The 24,560-nt window shown below is 41.6% G+C and overlaps 7 non-coding genes across 7 annotated transcripts; all 7 read right to left on the bottom strand.

The window, feature by feature from the left end:
* Positions 1 to 2,349: 2,349 nt before the first annotated feature.
* Positions 2,350 to 2,422, bottom strand: TRNAK-CUU. Its single transcript has one exon. It is a non-coding gene; the product is annotated as a tRNA-Lys (tRNA).
* A 1,324-nt stretch (positions 2,423 to 3,746) lies between these two features.
* On the bottom strand, positions 3,747 to 3,819 carry TRNAK-CUU. Its single transcript has one exon. It is a non-coding gene; the product is annotated as a tRNA-Lys (tRNA).
* Positions 3,820 to 5,143: 1,324 nt separating this feature from the next.
* On the bottom strand, positions 5,144 to 5,216 carry TRNAK-CUU. The gene has a single exon. It is a non-coding gene; the product is annotated as a tRNA-Lys (tRNA).
* A 1,324-nt stretch (positions 5,217 to 6,540) lies between these two features.
* TRNAK-CUU lies at positions 6,541 to 6,613 on the bottom strand. The gene has a single exon. It is a non-coding gene; the product is annotated as a tRNA-Lys (tRNA).
* Positions 6,614 to 7,937: 1,324 nt separating this feature from the next.
* TRNAK-CUU lies at positions 7,938 to 8,010 on the bottom strand. The gene has a single exon. It is a non-coding gene; the product is annotated as a tRNA-Lys (tRNA).
* Positions 8,011 to 9,334: 1,324 nt separating this feature from the next.
* TRNAK-CUU lies at positions 9,335 to 9,407 on the bottom strand. The gene has a single exon. It is a non-coding gene; the product is annotated as a tRNA-Lys (tRNA).
* Positions 9,408 to 12,023: 2,616 nt separating this feature from the next.
* On the bottom strand, positions 12,024 to 12,096 carry TRNAK-CUU. Its single transcript has one exon. It is a non-coding gene; the product is annotated as a tRNA-Lys (tRNA).
* Positions 12,097 to 24,560: the final 12,464 nt, after the last annotated feature.

The following is a 24,560-nucleotide window of genomic DNA, read 5'->3' as shown; positions in this document are numbered from 1 at the left end:
ACTCCAATGGCATGGTGTTCCACAGTATGGGTCCTGCCAGGGATAGAGCTCTCTCTCTCTCTTACTTGAGTTTGTCTTGCTGTTTCAATTGATGGAATAGTAAGGAGTGCTTTGTTAGCCGATCTCAGGTTTCTGTTTGTTACGTGTATGTGGATGGCTGTGTTAAGCCATTCCGCTTTTTTGTTATTAATTTATGTATGGTGTAAAGTGTTTTGTATTGTATTTTTTGCTCAACGGGTAACCAGTGTAACTCGACTAGGGTTTCAGTGATGTGGTCTTTTTTACTTTTTCTGGTCAAAATTCTTGCAGCAGTGTTTTGTAAAATTTGTAGTGGTCTGAGTGATGTGTATGGTAGACCTAGGAATAGGGCATTACATAGTCGGTGCTTGCAAAAACCAATGCTAGTAGTACTGAGCGAAAGTTGGTAGTCGTTAGAAGTGGTTTGAGTCTTCTGAGAACCATGAATTTAGTGTATCCTTCTCTCACTTTTAAGGCTACATGTTGTTTTAATCTTAATTCTGTGTCTTTAAAATCATGAGAAGTATTGAACAAGTGGATGTGAATCAGCTATTTACACTTTCAGATAATAGAAGGGGGCATTCCATTAAGTTAGCATGTGCACATTTAAAACTACTAGGAGAAAATTATTTTTCACTCAACGCACAATTAAACTCAGGAATTTCTTGCCAGAGGATGTAGTAAGTGCAGTTAGTGTAGATGTGTTTAAAAAAGGATTGGATAAGTTCTTGGAGGAGAAGTCCATTACCTGCTATTAATTAAGTTGACTTAGATAATAACCACTGCTATTACTAGCAACTATAACATGGAATAGACTTAGTTTTTTGGGTACTTGCCAGGTTCTTATTGCATGGATTGGAAACAGGATGCTGGGCTTGATGGACCTTTGGTCTGACCCAGTACGGCATGTTCTTATGTTCTTATGTTCACCTATGTTACCTCACAGAAAGTTTTACAAAAATCTTGTTGTTTTTTTTTCCATAAATTGGTCCATTAATAGAAAGCAGCCCAGTATGGAGATAATGAAATAAAATGTCAGAATTCTGGCCACGAGGTTTCAAGATGTTATTATATTTATTTCCAGATTCAAACAATTCAATATTTGCAACCGTGTCGTAAGACAGCGACCGAGTAGGACTCGCAGATTTAGGTCATCTTAATCTAAACATATTTTAGTGATTTATTTGTTTTTGAGTTTCACGTCTTCTCATATGTGTATAAAAGGCATATTTCGCTTTTGTAAAATTATTCTTTCAATGAAGACACTTTATTAGGATTCCTGTCTAAATCTTTTTTTCTGAGCATCAAGTGGCAATGGCATTTCTGGCCACGAGGTTTCAAGCTGTTATTATATTTATTTCCAGTATTTTAATGAGCACAATTTAATCAGCAAGTAGATAATAATATGGGCCATATACATTTGTACTGCAGGTTTGTTCTGCTAGAGAAAATTGACTGTGAAAATATTGACAGGATATTTACGCAAGAAGGATTACAAATTTTGATACATTCTAGAAAGTGCTTGCAGTTGTGTGAATTATTTGGACATTTCATCATGGTTTAATTGTCATAAGAATAAAACATTATTTTAATCTGTGCACTCACAGTTGACACTAATATTAGATTTTGCTCCTGCCAATTAAGAACATAAGAAATTGCCATGCTGGGTCAGACCAAGGATACATCAAGCCCAGCATCCTGTTTCCAACAGTGGCCAATCCAGGCCATAAGAACCTGGCAAGTACCCAATGCTTCACTAACATTTCTGTAAATTGTCCATCAATAGAAAGCAGCCCAGTATGGGGAGGATGAAATAAAATGTCAGAATTCTCATTGGAATTCACAGTATTTCATTCAAGACGCCATACTAGGTTTCTGGTCAAAATAGATTCTAGTAAAAGCCATGTATTATGTATTGCAGATTTGCTCTGCTATTGCGAATTGATGGGGGAAACAGCGACCAGCATGTTCACCCAGGAAGAAGTACAATTCCTTTATAATTTATAGAAATTGGTTCCCTTTGGGTGAATATTTGTGATTTTGAACATGGATTCCTTTTTTCTGAGAAGCATATGAAGTTGTCATTTCCGCTCTGCAGGTTGGAAACTGATAGTATATTTTTTCTGGCACCTTAATTGGCTTAAATGTTCAGAAAAGGAGATACCCATAAGAACATGGCATACTGGGTCAGACCAAGGATACATCAAGCCCAGCATCCTGTTTCCAACAGTGGCCAATCCAGGCCATAAGAACCTGGCAAGTACCCAATGCTTTACTAACATTTCTGTAGGTTTCCTAATGAATTACTGAAACTGAAAAGTAAATACCCCTCGCCCAACATGGGGCTTGAACCCATGACCCTGAGATTAAGAGTCTCATGCTCTACCGACTGAGCTAGTCAGGCTTGGATAAAAAGCCTTTTTTCAGCAGATATTGGTTCTCACAATCTTTGCTTAAGTCACATTTCATACAGCTGTATGCATTCAAACAATTCAATATTTGCAACCGTGTCGTAAGACAGCGACCGAGTAGGACTCACAGATTTAGGTCATCTTAATCTAAACATATTTTAGTGATTTATTTGTTTTTGAGTTTCACGTCCTCTCATATGTGTATAAAAGGCATATTTCGCTTTTGTAAAATTATTCTTTCAATGAAGACACTTTATTAGGATTCCTGTCTAAATCTTTTTTTCTGAGCATCAAGTGGCAATGGCATTTCTGGCCACGAGGTTTCAAGCTGTTATTATATTTATTTCCAGTATTTTAATGAGCACAATTTAATCAGCAAGTAGATAATAATATGGGCCATATACATTTGTACTGCAGGTTTGTTCTGCTAGAGAAAATTGACTGTGAAAATATTGACAGGATATTTACGCAAGAAGGATTACAAATTTTGATACATTCTAGAAAGTGCTTGCAGTTGTGTGAATTATTTGGACATTTCATCATGGTTTAATTGTCATAAGAATAAAACATTATTTTAATCTGTGCACTCACAGTTGACACTAATATTAGATTTTGCTCCTGCCAATTAAGAACATAAGAAATTGCCATGCTGGGTCAGACCAAGGATACATCAAGCCCAGCATCCTGTTTCCAACAGTGGCCAATCCAGGCCATAAGAACCTGGCAAGTACCCAATGCTTCACTAACATTTCTGTAAATTGTCCATCAATAGAAAGCAGCCCAGTATGGGGAGGATGAAATAAAATGTCAGAATTCTCATTGGAATTCACAGTATTTCATTCAAGACACCATACTAGGTTTCTGGTCAAAATAGATTCTAGTAAAAGCCATATATTATGTATTGCAGATTTGCTCTGCTATTGCGAATTGATTGGGGAAACAGCGACCAGCATGTTCACCCAGGAAGAAGTACAATTCCTTTATAATTTCTAGAAATTGGTTCCCTTTGGGTGAATATTTGTGATTTTGAACATGGATTCCTTTTTTCTGAGAAGCATATGAAGTTGTCATTTCCGCTCTGCAGGTTGGAAACTGATAGTATATTTTTTCTGGCACCTTAATTGGCTTAAATGTTCAGAAAAGGAGATACCCATAAGAACATGGCATACTGGGTCAGACCAAGGATACATCAAGCCCAGCATCCTGTTTCCAACAGTGGCCAATCCAGGCCATAAGAACCTGGCAAGTACCCAATGCTTTACTAATATTTCTGTAGGTTTCCTAATGAATTACTGAAACTGAAAAGTAAATACCCCTCGCCCAACATGGGGCTTGAACCCATGACCCTGAAATGAAGAGTCTCATGCTCTACCGACTGAGCTAGTCAGGATTGGAGAAAAAACCTTTTTTCAGCAGATATTGGTTCTCTCAATCTTTGCTTAAGTCACATTTCATACAGCTGTATGCATTCAAACAATTCAATATTTGCAACCGTGTCGTAAGACAGCGACCGAGTAGGACTCGCAGATTTAGGTCATCTTAATCTAAACATATTTTAGTGATTTATTTGTTTTTGAGTTTCACGTCTTCTCATATGTGTATAAAAGGCATATTTCGCTTTTGTAAAATTATTCTTTCAATGAAGACACTTTATTAGGATTCCTGTCTAAATCTTTTTTTCTGAGCATCAAGTGGCAATGGCATTTCTGGCCACGAGGTTTCAAGCTGTTATTATATTTATTTCCAGTATTTTAATGAGCACAATTTAATCAGCAAGTAGATAATAATATGGGCCATATTCATTTGTACTGCAGGTTTGTTCTGCTAGAGAAAATTGACTGTGAAAATATTGACAGGATATTTACGCAAGAAGGATTACAAATTTTGGTACATTCTAGAAAGTGCTTGCAGTTGTGTGAATTATTTGGACATTTCATCATGGTTTAATTGTCATAAGAATAAAACATTATTTTAATCTGTGCACTCACAGTTGACACTAATATTAGATTTTGCTCCTGCCAATTAAGAACATAAGAAATTGCCATGCTGGGTCAGACCAAGGATACATCAAGCCCAGCATCCTGTTTCCAACAGTGGCCAATCCAGGCCATAAGAACCTGGCAAGTACCCAATGCTTCACTAACATTTCTGTAAATTGTCCATCAATAGAAAGCAGCCCAGTATGGGGAGGATGAAATAAAATGTCAGAATTCTCATTGGAATTCACAGTATTTCATTCAAGACACCATACTAGGTTTCTGGTCAAAATAGATTCTAGTAAAAGCCATATATTATGTATTGCAGATTTGCTCTGCTATTGCGAATTGATTGGGGAAACAGCGACCAGCATGTTCACCCAGGAAGAAGTACAATTCCTTTATAATTTCTAGAAATTGGTTCCCTTTGGGTGAATATTTGTGATTTTGAACATGGATTCCTTTTTTCTGAGAAGCATATGAAGTTGTCATTTCCGCTCTGCAGGTTGGAAACTGATAGTATATTTTTTCTGGCACCTTAATTGGCTTAAATGTTCAGAAAAGGAGATACCCATAAGAACATGGCATACTGGGTCAGACCAAGGATACATCAAGCCCAGCATCCTGTTTCCAACAGTGGCCAATCCAGGCCATAAGAACCTGGCAAGTACCCAATGCTTTACTAACATTTCTGTAGGTTTCCTAATGAATTACTGAAACTGAAAAGTAAATACCCCTCGCCCAACATGGGGCTTGAACCCATGACCCTGAGATTAAGAGTCTCATGCTCTACCGACTGAGCTAGTCAGGCTTGGAGAAAAAGCCTTTTTTCAGCAGATATTGGTTCTCACAATCTTTGCTTAAGTCACATTTCATACAGCTGTAGGGATTCAAACAATTCAATATTTGCAACCGTGTCGTAAGACAGCGACCGAGTAGGACTCGCAGATTTAGGTCATCTTAATCTAAACATATTTTAGTGATTTATTTGTTTTTGAGTTTCACGTCTTCTCATATGTGTATAAAAGGCATATTTCGCTTTTGTAAAATTATTCTTTCAATGAAGACACTTTATTAGGATTCCTGTCTAAATCTTTTTTTCTGAGCATCAAGTGGCAATGGCATTTCTGGCCTCGAGGTTTCAAGCTGTTATTATATTTATTTCCAGTATTTTAATGAGCACAATTTAATCAGCAAGTAGATAATAATATGGGCCATATACATTAGTACAGCAGGTTTGTTCTGCTAGAGAAAATTGACTGTGAAAATATTGACAGGATATTTACGCAAGAAGGATTACAAATTTTGATACATTCTAGAAAGTGCTTGCAGTTGTGTGAATTATTTGGACATTTCATCATGGTTTAATTGTCATAAGAATAAAACATTATTTTAATCTGTGCACTCACAGTTGACACTAATATTAGATTTTGCTCCTGCCAATTAAGAACATAAGAAATTGCCATGCTGGGTCAGACCAAGGATACATCAAGCCCAGCATCCTGTTTCCAACAGTGGCCAATCCAGGCCATAAGAACCTGGCAAGTACCCAATGCTTCACTAACATTTCTGTAAATTGTCCATCAATAGAAAGCAGCCCAGTATGGGGAGGATGAAATAAAATGTCAGAATTCTCATTGGAATTCACAGTATTTCATTCAAGACACCATACTAGGTTTCTGGTCAAAATAGATTCTAGTAAAAGCCATATATTATGTATTGCAGATTTGCTCTGCTATTGCAAATTGATTGGGGAAACAGCGAACAGCATGTTCACCCAGGAAGAAGTACAATTCCTTTATAATTTCTAGAAATTGGTTCCCTTTGGGTGAATATTTGTGATTTTGAACATGGATTCCTTTTTTCTGAGAAGCATATGAAGTTGTCATTTCCGCTCTGCAGGTTGGAAACTGATAGTATATTTTTTCTGGCACCTTAATTGGCTTAAATGTTCAGAAAAGGAGATACCCATAAGAACATGGCATACTGGGTCAGACCAAGGATACATCAAGCCCAGCATCCTGTTTCCAACAGTGGCCAATCCAGGCCATAAGAACCTGGCAAGTACCCAATGCTTTACTAACATTTCTGTAGGTTTCCTAATGAATTACTGAAACTGAAAAGTAAATACCCCTCGCCCAACATGGGGCTTGAACCCATGACCCTGAGATTAAGAGTCTCATGCTCTACCGACTGAGCTAGTCAGGCTTGGAGAAAATGCCTTTTTTCAGCAGATATTGGTTCTCACAATCTTTGCTTAAGTCACATTTCATACAGCTGTATGCATTCAAACAATTCAATATTTGCAACCGTGTCGTAAGACAGCGACCGAGTAGGACTCGCAGATTTAGGTCATCTTAATCTAAACATATTTTAGTGATTTATTTGTTTTTGAGTTTCACGTCCTCTCATATGTGTATAAAAGGCATATTTCGCTTTTGTAAAATTATTCTTTCAATGAAGACACTTTATTAGGATTCCTGTCTAAATCTTTTTTTCTGAGCATCAAGTGGCAATGGCATTTCTGGCCACGAGGTTTCAAGCTGTTATTATATTTATTTCCAGTATTTTAATGAGCACAATTTAATCAGCAAGTAGATAATAATATGGGCCATATTCATTTGTACTGCAGGTTTGTTCTGCTAGAGAAAATTGACTGTGAAAATATTGACAGGATATTTACGCAAGAAGGATTACAAATTTTGATACATTCTAGAAAGTGCTTGCAGTTGTGTGAATTATTTGGACATTTCATCATGGTTTAATTGTCATAAGAATAAAACATTATTTTAATCTGTGCACTCACAGTTGACACTAATATTAGATTTTGCTCCTGCCAATTAAGAACATAAGAAATTGCCATGCTGGGTCAGACCAAGGATACATCAAGCCCAGCATCCTGTTTCCAACAGTGGCCAATCCAGGCCATAAGAACCTGGCAAGTACCCAATGCTTCACTAACATTTCTGTAAATTGTCCATCAATAGAAAGCAGCCCAGTATGGGGAGGATGAAATAAAATGTCAGAATTCTCATTGGAATTCACAGTATTTCATTCAAGACACCATACTAGGTTTCTGGTCAAAATAGATTCTAGTAAAAGCCATATATTATGTATTGCAGATTTGCTCTGCTATTGCAAATTGATTGGGGAAACAGCGACCAGCATGTTCACCCAGGAAGAAGTACAATTCCTTTATAATTTCTAGAAATTGGTTCCCTTTGGGTGAATATTTGTGATTTTGAACATGGATTCCTTTTTTCTGAGAAGCATATGAAGTTGTCATTTCCGCTCTGCAGGTTGGAAACTGATAGTATATTTTTTCTGGCACCTTAATTGGCTTAAATGTTCAGAAAAGGAGATACCCATAAGAACATGGCATACTGGGTCAGACCAAGGATACATCAAGCCCAGCATCCTGTTTCCAACAGTGGCCAATCCAGGCCATAAGAACCTGGCAAGTACCCAATGCTTTACTAACATTTCTGTAGGTTTCCTAATGAATTACTGAAACTGAAAAGTAAATACCCCTCGCCCAACATGGGGCTTGAACCCATGACCCTGAGATTAAGAGTCTCATGCTCTACCGACTGAGCTAGTCAGGCTTGGAGAAAAAGCCTTTTTTCAGCAGATATTGGTTCTCTCAATCTTTGCTTAAGTCACATTTCATACAGCTGTAGGGATTCAAACAATTCAATATTTGCAACCGTGTCGTAAGACAGCGACCGAGTAGGACTCGCAGATTTAGGTCATCTTAATCTAAACATATTTTAGTGATTTATTTGTTTTTGAGTTTCACGTCTTCTCATATGTGTATAAAAGGCATATTTCGCTTTTGTAAAATTATTCTTTCAATGAAGACACTTTATTAGGATTCCTGTCTAAATCTTTTTTTCTGAGCATCAAGTGGCAATGGCATTTCTGGCCACGAGGTTTCAAGCTGTTATTATATTTATTTCCAGTATTTTAATGAGCACAATTTAATCAGCAAGTAGATAATAATATGGGCCATATACATTTGTACTGCAGGTTTGTTCTGCTAGAGAAAATTGACTGTGAAAATATTGACAGGATATTTACGCAAGAAGGATTACAAATTTTGATACATTCTAGAAAGTGCTTGCAGTTGTGTGAATTATTTGGACATTTCATCATGGTTTAATTGTCATAAGAATAAAACATTATTTTAATCTGTGCACTCACAGTTGACACTAATATTAGATTTTGCTCCTGCCAATTAAGAACATAAGAAATTGCCATGCTGGGTCAGACCAAGGATACATCAAGCCCAGCATCCTGTTTCCAACAGTGGCCAATCCAGGCCATAAGAACCTGGCAAGTACCCAATGCTTCACTAACATTTCTGTAAATTGTCCATCAATAGAAAGCAGCCCAGTATGGGGAGGATGAAATAAAATGTCAGAATTCTCATTGGAATTCACAGTATTTCATTCAAGACACCATACTAGGTTTCTGGTCAAAATAGATTCTAGTAAAAGCCATATATTATGTATTGCAGATTTGCTCTGCTATTGCAAATTGATTGGGGAAACAGCGACCAGCATGTTCACCCAGGAAGAAGTACAATTCCTTTATAATTTCTAGAAATTGGTTCCCTTTGGGTGAATCTTTGTGATTTTGAACATGGATTCCTTTTTTCTGAGAAGCATATGAAGTTGTCATTTCCGCTCTGCAGGTTGGAAACTGATAGTATATTTTTTCTGGCACCTTAATTGGCTTAAATGTTCAGAAAAGGAGATACCCATAAGAACATGGCATACTGGGTCAGACCAAGGATACATCAAGCCCAGCATCCTGTTTCCAACAGTGGCCAATCCAGGCCATAAGAACCTGGCAAGTACCCAATGCTTTACTAACATTTCTGTAGGTTTCCTAATGAATTACTGAAACTGAAAAGTAAATACCCCTCGCCCAACATGGGGCTTGAACCCATGACCCTGAGATTAAGAGTCTCATGCTCTACCGACTGAGCTAGTCAGGCTTGGAGAAAAAGCCTTTTTTCAGCAGATATTGGTTCTCTCAATCTTTGCTTAAGTCACATTTCATACAGCTGTAGGGATTCAAACAATTCAATATTTGCAACCGTGTCGTAAGACAGCGACCGAGTAGGACTCGCAGATTTAGGTCATCTTAATCTAAACATATTTTATTTGTTTTTGAGTTTCACGTCCTCTCATATGTGTATAAAAGGCATATTTCGCTTTTGTAAAATTATTCTTTCAATGAAGACACTTTATTAGGATTCCTGTCTAAATCTTTTTTTCTGAGCATCAAGTGGCAATGGCATTTCTGGCCACGAGGTTTCAAGCTGTTATTATATTTATTTCCAGTATTTTAATGAGCACAAATTAATCAGCAAGTAGATAATAATATGGGCCATATTCATTTGTACTGCAGGTTTGTTCTGCTAGAGAAAATTGACTGTGAAAATATTGACAGGATATTTACGCAAGAAGGATTACAAATTTTGATACATTCTAGAAAGTGCTTGCAGTTGTGTGAATTATTTGGACATTTCATCATGGTTTAATTGTCATAAGAATAAAACATTATTTTAATCTGTGCACTCACAGTTGACACTAATATTAGATTTTGCTCCTGCCAATTAAGAACATAAGAAATTGCCATGCTGGGTCAGACCAAGGATACATCAAGCCCAGCATCCTGTTTCCAACAGTGGCCAATCCAGGCCATAAGAACCTGGCAAGTACCCAATGCTTCACTAACATTTCTGTAAATTGTCCATCAATAGAAAGCAGCCCAGTATGGGGAGGATGAAATAAAATGTCAGAATTCTCATTGGAATTCACAGTATTTCATTCAAGACGCCATACTAGGTTTCTGGTCAAAATAGATCCTAGTAAAAGCCATATATTATGTATTGCAGATTTGCTCTGCTATTGCGAATTGATTGGGGAAACAGCGACCAGCATGTTCACCCAGGAAGAAGTACAATTCCTTTATAATTTCTAGAAATTGGTTCCCTTTGGGTGAATATTTGTGATTTTGAACATGGATTCCTTTTTTCTGAGAAGCATATGAAGTTGTCATTTCCGCTCTGCAGGTTGGAAACTGATAGTATATTTTTTCTGGCACCTTAATTGGCTTAAATGTTCAGAAAAGGAGATACCCATAAGAACATGGCATACTGGGTCAGACCAAGGATACATCAAGCCCAGCATCCTGTTTCCAACAGTGGCCAATCCAGGCCATAAGAACCTGGCAAGTACCCAATGCTTTACTAACATTTCTGTAGGTTTCCTAATGTCAGGCTTGGAGAAAAAGCCTTTTTTCAGCAGATATTGGTTCTCACAATCTTTGCTTAAGTCACATTTCATACAGCTGTAGGGATTCAAACAATTCAATATTTGCAACCGTGTCGTAAGACAGCGACCGAGTAGGACTCGCAGATTTAGGTCATCTTAATCTAAACATATTTTAGTGATTTATTTGTTTTTGAGTTTCACGTCTTCTCATATGTGTATAAAAGGCATATTTCGCTTTTGTAAAATTATTCTTTCAATGAAGACACTTTATTAGGATTCCTGTCTAAATCTTTTTTTCTGAGCATCAAGTGGCAATGGCATTTCTGGCCTCGAGGTTTCAAGCTGTTATTATATTTATTTCCAGTATTTTAATGAGCACAATTTAATCAGCAAGTAGATAATAATATGGGCCATATACATTAGTACAGCAGGTTTGTTCTGCTAGAGAAAATTGACTGTGAAAATATTGACAGGATATTTACGCAAGAAGGATTACAAATTTTGATACATTCTAGAAAGTGCTTGCAGTTGTGTGAATTATTTGGACATTTCATCATGGTTTAATTGTCATAAGAATAAAACATTATTTTAATCTGTGCACTCACAGTTGACACTAATATTAGATTTTGCTCCTGCCAATTAAGAACATAAGAAATTGCCATGCTGGGTCAGACCAAGGATACATCAAGCCCAGCATCCTGTTTCCAACAGTGGCCAATCCAGGCCATAAGAACCTGGCAAGTACCCAATGCTTCACTAACATTTCTGTAAATTGTCCATCAATAGAAAGCAGCCCAGTATGGGGAGGATGAAATAAAATGTCAGAATTCTCATTGGAATTCACAGTATTTCATTCAAGACACCATACTAGGTTTCTGGTCAAAATAGATTCTAGTAAAAGCCATATATTATGTATTGCAGATTTGCTCTGCTATTGCAAATTGATTGGGGAAACAGCGACCAGCATGTTCACCCAGGAAGAAGTACAATTCCTTTATAATTTCTAGAAATTGGTTCCCTTTGGGTGAATATTTGTGATTTTGAACATGGATTCCTTTTTTCTGAGAAGCATATGAAGTTGTCATTTCCGCTCTGCAGGTTGGAAACTGATAGTATATTTTTTCTGGCACCTTAACTGGCTTAAATGTTCAGAAAAGGAGATACCCATAAGAACATGGCATACTGGGTCAGACCAAGGATACATCAAGCCCAGCATCCTGTTTCCAACAGTGGCCAATCCAGGCCATAAGAACCTGGCAAGTACCCAATGCTTCACTAACATTTCTGTAGGTTTCCTAATGAATTACTGAAACTGAAAAGTAAATACCCCTCGCCCAACATGGGGCTTGAACCCATGACCCTGAGATTAAGAGTCTCATGCTCTACCGACTGAGCTAGTCAGGCTTGGAGAAAAAGCCTTTTTTCAGCAGATATTGGTTCTCACAATCTTTGCTTAAGTCACATTTCATACAGCTGTAGGGATTCAAACAATTCAATATTTGCAACCGTGTCGTAAGACAGCGACCGAGTAGGACTCGCAGATTTAGGTCATCTTAATCTAAACATATTTTAGTGATTTATTTGTTTTTGAGTTTCACGTCTTCTCATATGTGTATAAAAGGCATATTTCGCTTTTGTAAAATTATTCTTTCAATGAAGACACTTTATTAGGATTCCTGTCTAAATCTTTTTTTCTGAGCATCAAGTGGCAATGGCATTTCTGGCCACGAGGTTTCAAGCTGTTATTATATTTATTTCCAGTATTTTAATGAGCACAATTTAATCAGCAAGTAGATAATAATATGGGCCATATACATTTGTACTGCAGGTTTGTTCTGCTAGAGAAAATTGACTGTGAAAATATTGACAGGATATTTACGCAAGAAGGATTACAAATTTTGATACATTCTAGAAAGTGCTTCCAGTTGTGTGAATTATTTGGACATTTCATCATGGTTTAATTGTCATAAGAATAAAACATTATTTTATTCTGTGCACTCACAGTTGACACAGGGACATTTTTATTTCCCAAGCCTAAAATGCATACTGAAGAGATAAAGAAATACAGGAGGAAGGTCTTAAACGGCAAACCTTTGGAAGGCGCTTAGCGGGAGTTATCAGCGTTCAGAGCCATCACCAGTTTACACAAGAGACTTGCTACACAGCATGGGGAGCATTTTAGTATGGTCAGAAATCTCCCCGCTTGTGGGAAGCATCAAAAGTTACTGATTCCTTTCATCCACCGGCAAGGTGATCCTCTCCTCTCAGAGCTGCCACTGGATTGTGGGTTACTGAGCTCTGCTCTGGCATTATATATCCTGCTTCTAAGGTAACTTACTGGAAAACAATCCCTTTGGAAATTTACACTACAGTTAGTTGTCCTGCCTGACTCCCTGCTGTTCTGATTAACAAATGATGGTTCCTAAACAAAGCAATCACACAACCTTATCACGTCATTTATTCAGCCTGAGTGACTCACTGCTGACTTCATTAACAAATAATGGTACCCAAAGAAACCAAATCACACCACCTTTATACCTTTCCAAGTTAAGAAACTGAACTTTTCATCCTTTTTAGATAGGTGTTCTCTGCTCCTAGCACATTTCTAGCTTCTGGATACCGTGTAATATAAAACACAGCGCCTTGGACAGCTCGGCCATCTTAACAAGTGGTTGGCGCACCTCTACGTGGATCCAGATGCTCAATAACATTTCAGCAGGTAGGCTGAGGTCAGATGATGCATATTCACATCAGACAGGCTTTGGAAAACGAATACACATGGGACAAAACAGGGCTTTTGTCACTCTCTGTCCAAGAGAATACCATCATCTGTTCTTCTCTGCTTTTTTAGCAACTCAAATTCAAGATTAAATAAAATTGGGTGACATAATCGCATAACAACAATTGGAAAAATGTTCCTTCGAGCAGAAATTGAACCAGCAACCTAAGATCTCCACTTTTCCTCTACAGTCCTCCGCTCTACCACCCGAGCTATCAAAGGAGCTATGATGAGCACTTCACACTTTATGATTCCTTCTTATAGGAATTGTTTTCTGCACTACAGAAATACTAGCGTTATCCTTTGCCTTCCTATAACTGACATAATCACCCTTATGATCACTCTTGCCTACTTACAAGCTGTCTAACACACCACAATTAAACTCGATGGATAGCAACTTCCAGCTCGCAAAGAAAACTCCATGCACACTTCAGAAACAACGGGCGACTGTCCTTCAAGGATTTCCTCATCTGCTGCCACTCACATGAATGCCTACTTATACGCAACAAGCAGCATCCAAACTCCAAGCCATTTCTATGCCAACCTAATACCAAGGAAAACTGACATGTCACATTCTAACCAACTACCCAGCGGCCCCAACCAATCAGATTCGGAAACAATAACATGAAGCTAGAACAACCCCATTTCCAGCTGAAAGTCATATCAACCTAGCTCACCTTCCATCTTTTCCCCTCGCCTTCCATTCTGATCACTGGAGCCTTCTGCTCTACTACTTTTTGAGTTATGCTCAGTAGAGACAGATTTTATTTCCAAAATCAGATGCTCAAACTATCCACATTTAATCCTGAAGAATAAGGGACATTTTTATTTCCCAAGCCTAAAACGCAAACTGAATAGATAAAGAAATACAGGAGGAAGGTCTTAAACGGCAAACCTTTGTAAGGCGCTTAGCGGGAGTTATCAGCGTTCAGAGCCATCACCAGTGCACACAAGAGACCTGCTACACAGCATGGGGGAGCGTTTTAGTACGGTCGGAAATCTCCCTGCATGTGGGAAGCATCAAAACTTACTGATTCCTTTCAGCTACCGGCAAGGTGATCCTCTCCTCTCAGAGCTGCCAGTGGATTGTGGGTTACTGAGCTCTGCTCTGGCATTATATATCCTGCTTCTAAGGTAACTTAGTGGAAAACAATCCCTTTGGAAATTTACACTGCAGTTAGTTGTCCTGCCTGACTCCCTGCTGTTCTGATTAACAAATGATGTTACCTAAACAAAGCAATCACTTTCACTTGGTTGCAGCTCCATCATTCATTTGGTTGCAGCTCCATCACTGCTCTCTACATTAATGGTGGGGGTGGAAGGGAAATAGAACCAAAGAGCTAAGAGAAACAGATAAGTATGAGAAAAAAAATGTGAAGCTTGCTGGGCAGACTGGATGGGCCGTTTGGTCTTCTTCTTCTGCCGTCATTTATATGTTTCTATGTTTCAATCACACAACCTTATCACTTCATTTGAGAAGGGCACCCTGACGGAGTATCGGGGTGCCCGGGCATAATGTGGGTGCCAGGCACACGCCGTGCCGGCACCCGGGGGGGGGGGGGGGAGGTTGAAAGGGGGAAAGCGAGCCACTGTGTGCTCATGCCTGCGCCAGCGTGCCCGCTTATTGGCTGCTATCCCCGAGGATGAATCCGGTCCTCGGGGAGGCAGGCCGGGAGCCCTAATTGGCTCCCTGAGAGGAAGGGAACCAATCGGATGGAACCCAGCCGAGTAGGTTCCCAGGGAGCACCGGCAGCTCCCTCTTTGCCTGCCGATGCTCCCGGGATCGCATCCGTGCTCCAGGCCAATATCGCCGCCGCTTTAGCCAGCTTACAGCGCCCCTGCGATCGATCCCTAATGGAAACCCCCACGCCTCAACTCTGCTTTAGAGATGGCAGCTAATCAGCCCAAAGCGATGGAGGTCCCATTTCCACAGGCATTCCAGCCAGGATATGGACACCATCAGGTTACCTCCCGCATGGCACCCAATCCCTGCCTTCGCGAGGTGGAGTCCGAGGAGGCCACAGTAGTACTGGGAGAGACAACGGATGAGTCACCGATAGTTCAGAAGCATCGTGGGAAGGGACGCCAGGCCAAGCCCCATCTGTCCGCGTCCAAGAAATCGGTCTCAACTCGACCAAAGGATTCAGACATCACAGAACCACCAGTCCCAAAAAGAGGAAGAGGGCGCACGAAAAGAAAGACCGATCTGGCAACATCGTCATCGGCAACCGCGACCAACGTTCAACGAACTACTGCCCCAGGCAGTACTGACATCACCGGTAGACGATTCCACAAAATAGCCGGCCCCTTGGAACCAACGAGAGACGAAGCATACGCCCTTGAGACGGGGGAAAGATGCCTTATCAATCCCACGAGCGGCGCTTACTTCGGCCAAAGTACTGTAAGCCGTGGTCATATGGAGCACACGGAAATGACCAACAGTTCCACAAGGATGGGGCAGTACAGCGAGAACATCAGACCATCGCAAGAGGAGCCAGTCAACCTCAGATCCCCAGCAAGCAGACAGGCAAGGCCAAGCAAGGACACTGTGGCAACTGCAGATCACTCGGGCGAGTGGCGTCCTGTCTCCAGGGTTCAACTGCTGCAAAGTCTTCCCGTCCCCGTCCCAAATGATGCCTACTTTTATTCGGAATGGTGGCCCACTCCGGGATTAGGGGCAAGGTGCGGTCTCGAACCTCTGCGCATATCGGTGTCCCCCCTCAGTGGTCCCATCGACCCATCCAGGACAGCAGGAGCATTCCCTCACCATTATCCGCCCCCGGGATCGATAAGAGGCACTGGATCACATCCAGGTTGTGGTACCTACATGAACACTTCAAGTCCACATGATAACACCTTCATGAAAGACTCGCTGGGTCCTGCAGCACCTGTTGTTTCCTTCTCTTCACAGAGACCAACCACATCGGTGAGAGGTACTATGATATTGAACAGAACGAAATGACGACAATGGATGGTACCCCCAGACGTCCAACTTTGGCGGCCGAATCCACAGCAAGAGAGGTCCCAAACGGAGGTGAGATGGGTATCGGGGCAGGGTCACAAGTTGCGGTATCTAATTCATTAACCGCTAGGGCACAGCAAGACTTATATCCTTACATACCTAATGCAAGCATAGCGCAGTCAGCAGGGGCCGCAACAGAGCATGACATAAGCAATAAATACAGGAAGCGGGACAAGGCCAAGCGTAAGCGCAAGCGAAGTAGATCCAGCTCCTCCGATTCCTCTACATCCTCTTCCTCGTCAAGTTCGAGTTCTTCTGGATCGTCCTCTAGTGGGGACTCAGAAAAAGGGGATAAAGGGCAAAACAGAGGTGCGCCTGCATTAGATACCTTATCAGAACTTTGGGAGGACATGCCCAAGGTGATGCGCAAGAAAATAAGACAAAGGAAATATATCGATCTCTTCTGCCTCCTCGAAGGTAGGAAGACCAGAGAGAAAAAGTTAAAAAAGAGAGGAACCGAACGATTCCCAGGCACACAGAAGAACAGAATGGCACGGAATGTATTAAATTGGATACGCGCGTTCCTGAGACTGGCTAGTGTGATAGGCCATCATGACAGCTCCCAGTATGGCCCGATGTTGGCATACGCAGATACGATATTGGCAGCCAGCAAAGACTACAAGGGTTGGTCCTGGCTTAACTATGATGAGCGCTTCAGAGACCGGATGGAAGAGAATAAATTTCTCTCTTGGCGCACCAGAGATGTGGGTCTATGGTTGACACAGATGAATGCTAAAATCCCTTCCAATGTGCCAAGCAGCGCAGCGGGCATTCAGACAGTTAAGAGGGGGCGTCCCTTTTGTGCTAGCACCACCCCGGGAGCTTCCAGCAGAGTCGGAAAAGGCATGTCAGACGTCTGCTGTCGATTCAATCGCTCATCGTGCAATTACCCGGAATGTAAGTTCCGCCACAGCTGTCTCAACTGTGGAGCAGGTCGTCCAGCCTCAAAATGTGCAAAGCACTCAGGAGAAGGGAACAGTGCCTTGGGAGGAGCACCAAAAGGATCTCAGAAATGAGGACCTCGGCAGAGCACCAACGCTGGTTCAAGTCGATGCATTGAAGCCATGGCTGATTAAATACCCGCACACGGAGTCATCTGTGTTCCTGTTGAAAGGTTTCTCAGATGGTTTTGCTATCCCATTCATTGGCCCTGCTGGAGTTGGGGGCGGTGCAAATTGCCCTTCTACGCGCAGCCTGTCCAAGATTGTCAAAGATAAACTTTCCGCGGAGATTGCATTAGGACGTATTGCTGGACCTTTCCACATGCCCCCTTTTCCGGACTTGGTACTCTCCCCCCTCACGGTCATCCCTAAAAAAGAGACAGGCAAGTTTAGACTCATCCACAATTTGTCCTTCCCAGAGGGTGGATCGGTCAACGACTTCATTCCTCAGGAGCTCTGCGTGGTAAGATACCAGTCATTCAGCTCAGCAGTGCGGCTAGTGCAGATATGCGATCAAGGGGCATTGATGACAAAGGTAGACATTGAGTCAGCCTTCCGTTTACTACCCATACATCCAGAGAGTTTTCCATTGCTGGGTTTTCAATTTGAAGGTGGTTACTTCGTGGACAAATGCCTACCAATGGGATGCTCTACTGCGTGCACCTTCTTCGAAGCTTTCAGCTCTTTTATACACTGGGTGCTCGAACAAGAATCCGGATCTACGAACATAGTACATTACTTAGACGACTTCCTATTCGTTGGTCGTCCTCAAACGAGAGACTGTGCAGACCTATTGCATTGCTTTCACAGGGTTGCCAATAAGTTTGGTATACCTATTGCAGAAAGCAAAACAGTTGGGCCCTCCACGCGGCTGGTTTTCTTGGGCATTGAAATAGACTCTATATCCATGCTGTCACGGTTATGGGAAGAAAGAGTGAATGAACTCAAGCGACTGATTTCACAAGCACAGACTGCAAAGAAACTGATGCTAAAGCAGGTCCAATCACTAGTGGGTAGCCTAAACTTCGCCTGCAGAGTTATCCCAATGGGAAGAGCCTTCTTGCGGTGGCTGTCAGCTGCAACGAGCGGAGTTAAGAAAAGTTTCCATCATATCCGAATCTTGAAGAGAATCTGGGAGGATTTGTTTATCTGGAACAGATTCCTGTCCAACTTCAATGGAACATTACTGTGGCAGTCCGAAGCTGTTTCAAATCACGACTTAGAACTATTTACCGACATGGCGGGATCGGTAGGGTTTGGTGCATACTTTCAAGGAACTTGGTGCGCAGCACAGTGGCCTGAGGAGTGGGTACAGTGTGGTACTACCAGGAATATCACCTTTCTAGAGCTTTTCCCCATCGTCGTAGCGGTCGTACTATGGGGAAAGCGGATAAGGAACAGAAAAGTAATTTTCTGGTGCGACAACCAAGGTGTCGTCGAGGTTATCAACAAGAGAGCAGCAAAAAAAATGTTAGTATCTGATTTACTGCGAGAATTCATTCTTCGCTGTATGGAATTAAATGTGACTGTGTGGGCACGGTACGTGCCAGGATATTCTAACACTTTGGCTGATTCTCTTTCTTGTTCAAAGTGGGACACCTTCCAGAAACTTGCGCCAGAAGCGGATCCACAGGGAGCTTCAGTGCCTACTTTCCTTTGGCAGTTTGGTATCCAGAAGCTTGGAGATTGCTACAAATGTCACTAGCCCCCTCCACGTGGTCTGCATATGTGAAAGGGGCTGAGAAGGTGGTGTCCTTTTTCTCCAAAAGTGGGTGGCGTGGGGGACCAGTTTCGGAGTGGGACACAATGCGCTACATAGAGGTGGCAAATGCGCAAGGGACAACAAGGGCAGCAGTGGCGAGACAACTAACGGGTTTTTCCTTCTTCATGAGAGCTCATGGTTGGGGTTTCCCAGTCAGACACTTTTTGATACACCGGGTATTGTCAGGATGGGCGAAAGAAGCTGCACGCACTGTAGAGAAGACAAGAGCGACAGGGGGGAAACATCCCATTACCCATTGCATGCTACTAAGACTATGGGACAGTTTAGCAAACATATGTAGTTCTGAATATGAAACACGTTTGTTTCGCGTTGATTTTGTGTTCGCATTCTTCGGCACGTTTCGGGTCAGTGAACTAGTGGCCAGGGCCAAGAAAGGCTGGGAGTCTTCAGGCTTGCGCTCCCAGTTCGTCTCATGAGAGACAGATTCAATCATACTTTTTATACCCCGTTCCAAAACAGATCAGATGGGGAAAGGCTCCTACATAGTCCTTCGCGCCATTCCCAACTGCAATACCTGTCCCATGGCCAACTACATGGCTTTCGCGGAACTTCACCCGGCTTAGGGATCCAGATTTCTGGTTCACTCAGATAGCAGACCACTTACCAAATTTCAATTTGAGGCGGTCCTACGCAGGTGCTTAACTTACCTCGGAGTGGATGCGTCCCACTTTGGGACACATTCCTTCCGAATAGGTGCAGCGACCTCAGCCGCTCAAGCCGGATTATCGGGAGGAGTGATTCAGCGGATTGGGCACTGGAAATCGGGCGCCTTCAAAGGCTACATACGCCCGGGTCTCCTATAAACGATGCAATATACTAACACTCCTCTCTTTTCAGGTCATAGAAGTCGGGGATGTCGAATATGGATTGTGGGACACTCCTTTATCACGTGGGCTTTCAAGCATGCCCGGGAGCGCCCTTACGGGGTCCATTTGGACTTAACAAAGTACAATGCGACAATCCATTGGCTGGGACACAGAGGCATGGGCTGGGATGAACTTCTTCCCTGCCTACAGAGGAGCGTAGTGCGATTCGGGCTACCACAGATTCTGATTATACACCTAGGTGGTAATGACTGGGGTGCGATGTCTGGACGCAAGTTTATCGCAATGGTCCGTAAGGACTTGACATCTGCTATGGCCTTGCTTCCGTCTACAATCATTTGTTGGTCAGACATTATTCCAAGGCCTGCTGAAATGAATAGAAAGATTTGGAAACGCTGCCGGGCCAAAGCAAACAGGCAAATAGGTTCCTGGCTTACCCTATTCGGAGGTCGGCACATTTGTCATGAATGGTCATGGGAATGTGGGAAAGGGCTGTTTCGCCCAGATGGGGTTCATCTTTCCTTCATAGGACAGGACTTGTTCCTAAATTCATTTCATGACGCCTTGGAAGCTTTGCTGTGTTAGGGACCTAGGCTGCATCTTTGGGGGGTTACAGGATGGGTCCATCCTGTGCCAGTGGTGGGGTCGCCCAAGCCAATTGAGAGGCAATGTGTCGAGGGGCAGGACAATTTGGTGCTGTTGTCCTGCGGAAGGCTCCTTGCTGCAAGTGGCGGGAGCTGGTGGTCATAACCCCTTGCTGATGGTGGCGGGGGTAGTGGGTACAACGCAATGTTAATATCTGCGCACCTTGCTGGCAGGTGGTGGGTGCGCAGTGAAGCTGATGTAAAGTACTGGTTCGGGCACCTAATTGTGGTACAATAAAGTTGCGGCCTGTTTGATCCCACTCTTGTCTAAGTCTCGTTCATGTTATCGATTGCATTGCTTGTTATTGATTTGTGAGAGGGTGGGTGCTGGGAAAAGTCAGTCCTGGCTACCCATATTAAGTCAGCCTGAGTGACTCACTGCTGACTTGATTAACAAATAATGGTACCCAATCAAACCAAATCACGCCACCTTTACACCTTTCCAAGGTAAGTAACTGAACTTTTCAACCTTTTTACTTAGGAGTACTCTGCTCCTAGCATATTTCTAGCTTGTGGATACCGTTTTATACATTTTTTTAAATATGCAAAGACACTAACTTCTGCTTATTAGCTGCCTTACTGTTTGACTCTTTATATATGGCTTCCTATTAAAAGCACAAGCACTAAATAATATATCCCAATAGTTTACTTTCCTAAGCCAAACTTACTGATTCATTTCAGCCAACAGAAAGGTGATCCTCCCCTCTCATTGCTGCTCCATGATTTCCAACATGGATCCTGTGCATCATGGACAAGCGAACCCAATTTTAAAGCAACACAGAATGTCAGAAGTGGGATTTGAACCCACAGTAAAAACTGTGTCCTAAACACAGTGTCTTAGACCGCTCAGCCATCCTGACAAGAGGTTAAAGTATCTCCACATGGATCCAGATGTCTTTGCATATTTAAAAAAATACAATTCTAGAAGCACAATCCAGATGTATTCCACACATTAAGAAAGGTGGGTGCAGCCGGAACTGAACTGAGAATACCTGGTGAGAATTCCCTTCAGCTATACAACATTTACGCTCTCTCCGTTCGGCCCTGACGTCATTGAGAGGGGCCCACGTGCCATAAAAGCGGCACGATAGCGGCATGCCGCTGCTGCCGGCGCGCCTCCAAAGCCGCACGTGCCTAAGGGGAGTGCACGGCTTGGTCCGGCTTAGTCCGGAATAGACGGAGTAGGCAGAAAATTCTTGTCCTTTCCAGCTACCATAGAGGAGAAAGAAGAAGTTGCACCATGAGCAGTGGTTCAGCTTGCCTGAAGTTTCCCGGTGGGAGGCTTAGATTCTAATGCCCCCCAAAAGAAAAGATCGTGTGAGGGTATATCCCTCGATACCCTCTCTACTGCCCGGGCAAAAGGCCTTCCCTGAACTCACAGCCATTTACCCTTAAGGAGTGGCGAAAATCCCCGCTGAAGAAGCGCTGTTGGGAGCATCACGGTTGTCTGGGGAAACAATATTGAGTCCTCCAGATCTGAGGACACCTACCACTCCAGGACAGATTCCACCACCAGTATCCGCTGATTTGAACACAGTACCAGTGAGTCCAGTGAACAAATTAGAGGGAGCGGAAGCGGTGTGTCAGGAACTGGGTACATCTAGTGAGCTGGAAAGTTTAGCTCCGCAGAATGTGGGGTCCCTGACCATGCAAAGCCTCAGTGGAGGCAGAGAGGGGTCTTGAATGAAATCTGGAGATTCCATAATAGAAGAAGAACTGTTGGGGACACAGGGAGGAGCTGCGGCAGCTGAACCAGTTAAGGTGGGTCCGGTGACTTTAGATTCTCTTTGGGAATTGGTAGCCTCATATAGCCCACGTTTCCAAGGGCTGACGAGGCAACTAAATTCAATGTCTGAGAAATTGGATAAAGTATCCCAAGAACATGATGGAAAAATTTGTGAAAATATAAGCAAGATCACGGATTTTAAAATAGCAGTAAAATTGACCTAGAATATTTGTCAAGCGTTAATTCAAGACAAACAAGTGACTAATAGAAGAGTGGAATTTATTGAAAACAGACTGCGAAGATTGAACCTAATGATTTTGAACTTTCCAAAAGTAATAGGGGAATCTCCTTGAATGACTTTGAGGAGATATATATTTGAAATACTGAGAATACCATCAGATCAGATTCCATCTATAAATAAGGTCTATTTCCTCCCATGTAATAGAAATAGAGAAAGTAATCAACCACAATTAAATTTAAGTAACTTGACAGAAATATTAGAATCCTCTATAGAAATTTATGATAGGGCGACATTACTGGTTTCTTTAGTTACAGAAATGGATGTTAGCTTATTTATGAAATTCTATTTTCAGCATATCAATGAAAGTTTCATGGGTCAAAAAATCCAAATATTCCCAGACCTATCAAAAACAACTCAGGAGAGGAGGAAGGCCTTTCTTTCTATGAGACAGGAATTGAACACATTGGGTGCAAAGTTTCTTCTAAGATACCCCTGTAAAGGGGTAGTTACCTTAAATCGTGATGTTTATATTTTTTACGCCCCAGAACAGCTTAGAATGTTCATAGACTCTAGAAAAAGGGCCTTTACAACCTCCTCTCCAAATCAGGAACTGGGCTAAATTCATACAGGTCATATAAAAGTGAGGTAAATTTATTTGGTGTGACATGTTGCATTTTGGTAGATATATATATATGTATCATTTTCTTATAAAGACTCCTAAGATTTCTGTTCTCTTTTTTTTTTTTAATGTTTCAGGTCTAGATACTAGATGATGCTTCAATTTTTTTAATTTTCCCTGATTTGAAAATATGTTACAGAATTTCTGAGCAAAGTATTTCTTTGTAAATGGCTTAAAAATTAATAAAGAATAAATAATAAAAAAAAAAAAAAGAAAGGTGGAAAGAAGGCAAAATGATTACCGGCATGGTTAAAAGGGGAGGTGAAAGAAGCTATTTTAGCCAAAAGATCATTCAAAAATTGGAAGAAGGATCCAACAGAAGAAAATAGGATAAAGCATAAACGTTGGCAAGTTAAATGTAAGACATTGATAAGACAGGCTAAGAGAGAATTTGAAAAGAAGTTGGCTGTAGAGGCAAAAACTTACAGTAAAAACTGTTTTAAATATATCCGAAGCAGAAAGCCTGTGAGGGAGTCAGTTGGACTGTTAGATGATCGAGGGGTTAAAGGGGCACTTAGAGAAGATAAGGCCATTGTGGAAAGATTAAATGATTTATTTGAATCGGTGTTTACTTTTCCTTCCTCGTACCTCCACTAGACCTACCCGTTCATCACTCCAAGCAACCCTTATTCCTCCTTCCATAAAATCCACAAGACTCATTTCCACCACCAATAGAGCCCTTTCCCTTGCAGGCCCCTCCCTTTGGAATTCAATGCCTCTTCACCTACGCACAGAAACCTCCACTCCCACTTTCAAAAAGAATCTCAAAACCTGGCTCTTCCTCCAAGCATTCCCCCAATCCTTTTCACCACCTACTAACACTCTCACCCAACCTTCATCTCTCACCAATACCCCCCTAAAATCCTTTAATCCCCTCCAGGATCCACACCCTACACTTAACCCCCTTTCCCTCTAAGAACTTCAAACACTTCATTCAACCCTTACTTTAAAATAATGTGTCTGTTTTTATCTGCACTTATATAATTCCATATATAACCAGTGTACATACCATCTGCTCCTCAAATCCATGTATATATCTTATCCTTATGTATCTGTTCTCTCCCTCCCCCACCCCCCCTTGTTGTATCTATCCCTCCTTCCCCAAGTTATTTAGTTATCTGCTTTGTTACTGTGTTACATATTGTTCTTTGTAAAGGCCTCGCCTATATACGATGTGCAAACGATTGCCGGTATATAAAATAAAATAAATAAAATAAAATAAATAATGG

The sequence above is a fragment of the Rhinatrema bivittatum genome, chromosome 16, assembly GCF_901001135.1.
Source record: "Rhinatrema bivittatum chromosome 16, aRhiBiv1.1, whole genome shotgun sequence".
Lineage (NCBI taxonomy): Eukaryota > Metazoa > Chordata > Amphibia > Gymnophiona > Rhinatrematidae > Rhinatrema > Rhinatrema bivittatum.
The sequence above is the reverse complement of the archived record's forward strand: the minus strand, read 5'-3'. Positions and strand labels throughout refer to the sequence as shown.